At 39.2% G+C, this 4,130-nt stretch overlaps 1 non-coding gene across 1 annotated transcript; it reads left to right on the forward strand.

The window, feature by feature from the left end:
• The first annotated feature begins 284 nt into the window (after positions 1-284).
• Positions 285-392, forward strand: LOC130984088 (small nucleolar RNA R71). Its single transcript, XR_009088045.1, has one exon. It is a non-coding gene; the product is annotated as a small nucleolar RNA R71 (small nucleolar RNA).
• The last annotated feature ends 3,738 nt before the right edge of the window (positions 393-4,130 follow it).

The raw sequence follows: 4,130 nt of genomic DNA on the forward strand, positions 1-4,130 counted from the left end.
CTTTGAGAAATCAAATTGACTTGTTGAGTCAATATCTTGTTCTGAGCCAATATGGCATTCAGAGTGTCAATCTCAAGAACTCCTTTCTTCTGACTAGTCCCATTGTTCACAGGATTCCTTTCAGAAGTGTACATGAATTGGTTATTTGCAACCATTTCAATCAATTCTTGAGCTTCTGCAGGCGTCTTCTTCAGATGAAGAGATCCTCCAGCAGAGCTATCCAAGGACATCTTAGATAGTTCAGAGAGACCATCATAGAAAATACCTATGATGCTCCATTTAGAAAGCATGTCTGAAGGACATCTTCTGATTAATTGTTTGTATCTTTCCCAAGCTTCATAGAGGGATTCTCCATCCTTCTGTCTGAAGGTTTGGACTTCCACTCTAAGCTTACTCCATCTTTGTGGTGGAAAGAACTTTGCCAAGAAGGCATTGACTAGCTTTTCCCAAGAGTCCAGGCTTTCTTAGGTTGAGAATCCAACCATATTCTAGCTCTGTCTCTTACAGCAAAAGGGAATAGCATCAGTCTATAGACTTCAGGGTCTACCCCATTAGTCTTGACTGTGTCACAGATTTGCAAGAATTCAGCTAAAAACTGATGAGGATCTTCCATTGGAAGTCCATGGAACTTGCAATTCTGTTGCATTAGAGAAACTAATTGAGGCTTAAGCTCAAAGTTGTTTGCTCCAATGGCAGGGATAGAGATGCTTCTCCCATAGAAGTCGGGAGTAGGTGCAGTAAAGTCACCCAGCACCTTCCTTGCATTGTTGGCATTGTTGTTGTTTTCGGCTGCCATGGGTTCTTCTTCTTTGAAGAATTCGGTCAGGTCCTCTAAAGAGAGTTGTGCTTTGGCTTCTCTTAGCTTTCTCTTCAAGGTCCTTTCGGGTTCAGGATCAGCTTCAACAAGAATGTCTTTGTCTCTGCTCCTGCTCATATGAAAGAGAAGAAAATGTGGAATCCTCTATGTCACAGTATAGAGATTCCTTGAAATGTCAGAGGAAAAGAGAAATAGAAAGAAGAAGGAGAAGAAGAATTCGAACTTTAATTAGATAAGGTTCGAATTGTGCATTTAGAAGGAGTGGTACTCCATAAATAGAAGGATGTGAGAAGGAGGGAAGAGGATTTTCGAAAATTCAATTAAAAGATTTTGAAAACATTTTGAAAATTTGATTGATAATTTTCGAAAATTGAAAGTGGAAGAGAAATCAAGTGATTTTTGAAAAAGATTTTGAAATTAGAAACTAAAAAGATTTGATTGAAAACTAATTTGAAAAAGATATGATAAAAAATTATGATTGAAAGGTTATTGTCTTAAAGAGATGTGATTGAGAAGATATGATTTGAAAACCATTTTAAAAGATATGTTTTGAAAATTATTTTAAAAGATTTGATTTGGAAAATTAGTGACTTGCCTAACAAGAAAAGATATGATTCAAACATAAAACCTTCCTTAACAGAAAAGGCCAAAAAATGTTCAATCAAATCATTAATTGTTAGTAAGTATCTTTGAAAGGAAAGAAATTAATTTTGAAAACATTTGATTGAAAGATTTGATTTGAAAAAGATTTGATTTGAAAAACTTGAAAAAAATTGATTTGAAAACAAAATCTTCCCCCTAGCACCATCCTGGCGTTAAACGCCCAGAATGGTATACATTCTGGCGTTTAACGCCCAAATGCTACCTCTTTGGGCGTTAAACGCCCAACCAGGTGCCCTGGCTGGCGTTTAAACGCCAGTCTGCCTTCTTCACTGGGCATTTTTGAATGCTCAGCTTTTTCTGTATAATTCCTCTGCAGTGTGTTCTGAATCTTCAATCCCTTGTATCATTGACTTGAAAATACACAAATTAAAAATATTTTTGGATTTTAATAATTAAAATGCAACAAGAATCAATAACAATGCATGCAAGACACCAAACTTAGCAGTTTGTATACTACTGACACTAATGAACTGAAAATGCATATGAGACACACAAATACTCAAGTCAATAGAATTCAAGATCAGAGCAAGTGAATCATCAAGAACATCTTGAAGATCACTAAGACATATGAATGCATGCAATTGACACCAATCTTAGGATGAGACACTAGACTCAAACAAGAAATATTTTTGAATTTTATGATTTTTTAATTTTTTAATTTTTTTTGTGTTTTTCAAAAATTAAGTGGAAAAAGAAGGTATCAAAATTCTTAATGAGAATTCCAGGAATCAGTGCAATGCTAGTCTAAGACTCCGGTCCAGGAATTAGACATGGCTTCACAGCCAGCCAAGCTTCCAAAGAAGCTTCGGTCCAAAACACTAGACATGACCAAAGGTCAGCCAAGCCTTAGCAAATCACTGCTCCAAAAGCAAGATTGATATGAAATCAACAAGCTCTTGTGGTGATAAGTTGAAACCTCGGTCCAATCAGATTAGACATGGCTTCTCAGCCAGCCAGATTTCAACAAATCATCATGAAACTCTAGAATTCATCTTCAAGAATTTCGAAAAAAAAATACCTAATCTAAGCAACAAGATGAACCGTCAGTTGTCCAGCCTGAACAATCCCGGCAATAACACCAAAAATTTGATGTTGTTGCCGGATCTTGGCACTGATGTTACCAAAGGCTTGCTCAAAACTAGAACAATCCCCGCAACGGCGCCAAAAACTTGGTGCGCAAATTGTGAACTATACTTTTTCACAACTCTCATAATCCCTGGTAATGGCTCCAAAAACGTGGTAGCCCAATACCATGGCATTACACAACTTCGCACAACTAACCAGCAAGTGCACTGGGTCGTCCAAGTATAAACCTTACGTGAGTAAGGGTCGATCCCACGGAGATTGTTAGTATTGAAGCAAGCTATGGTCATCTTGTAAATCTTAGTCAGGCAAACTCAGATATATATGGTGATGAACGAAAATAACATAAAAGATAAGATAGTGATACTTATGTAATCCATTGGTAGGAACTTCAGATAAGCGCAGAAGATGCCTTCCTTCCGTCTCTCTGCTTTTCTACTGTCTTCATCCAACCCTTCTTACTCCTTTCCATGGCAAGCTCGTATAGGGTCTCACTGTTGTCAGCAGCTACCTCCCATCCTCGCAGTGAAAGCTAATGCACACACTCTGTCACAGTGCTGCCAATCACCGGTGTGGTTCCCTCCCCTACCGGAATAGAATAACTCTTTTGCGTCTGTCACTAACGCCCAGTAGGTTACAGGTTTGAAGCACGTCACAGTCATTCAATCATTGAATCCTACTCAGAATACCACAGACAAGGTTAGACCTTCCGGATTTCTTGAATGCTGCCATCATTTTGCCTATACACGAAGACTCTGATCTCACGGAATGGTTGGCTCGTTTGTCAGCGAGCACTCGGTTGTCAGGCGATCACCATGCATCGTGCAATCAGGAATCCAAGAGATATTCACCAAGCCTCAAATGCTTGTAGAACAAGAGTGGTTGTCAGTCACTTTGTTCATGAGTGAGAATGGTGATGGCGTCAATCATCACCTTCATCATGTTGAAGAACAAGTGATATCTGGATAAACAAGCGGAATTTGAATGAAAGAACAATAGTAATTGCATTAATACTCGAGGTACAGCAGAGCTCCACACCTTAATCTATGGTGTAGAAACTCCCCGTTGAAAATACATAAGCATAAGTCTAGGCATGGCCGAATGGCCAGCCTCCCAATGATCTAAGAACTAAAATGTCCAAAGATGATCTAGAGATCTAAAGTGATCAAAAGATTTTTATACAATAGTAAAAGGTCCTACTTATAAGAACTAGTAGCCTAGGGTGTACAGAAATGAGTAATGACATAAAATCCTCTTCGGGCCCACTTGGTGTGTGCTTGGGTTGAGCAATGAAGCAATTTCGTGTAGAGACTCTTCTTGGAGTTAAACGCCAGCTTTGGTGCCAGCTTGGGTTTAACTCCCATTTGGTGCCAGTTCCAGCGTTTAACGCTGGGATTCCTTGAGTGACTTTGAACGCCGTTTGGGCCATCAAATCTTGGGCAAAGTATGGACTATTATATATGCTGGAAAGCCCAGGATGTCTTTTCCAACGCCGTGAGAGCGCGCCAATTGGGCTTCTGTAGCTCCAGAAATCCGCTTCGAATGCAGGGAGGTCAGAATCCAACAG

The sequence above is a fragment of the Arachis stenosperma genome, chromosome 5 (genome assembly GCF_014773155.1).
Source record: "Arachis stenosperma cultivar V10309 chromosome 5, arast.V10309.gnm1.PFL2, whole genome shotgun sequence".
Lineage (NCBI taxonomy): Eukaryota > Viridiplantae > Streptophyta > Magnoliopsida > Fabales > Fabaceae > Arachis > Arachis stenosperma.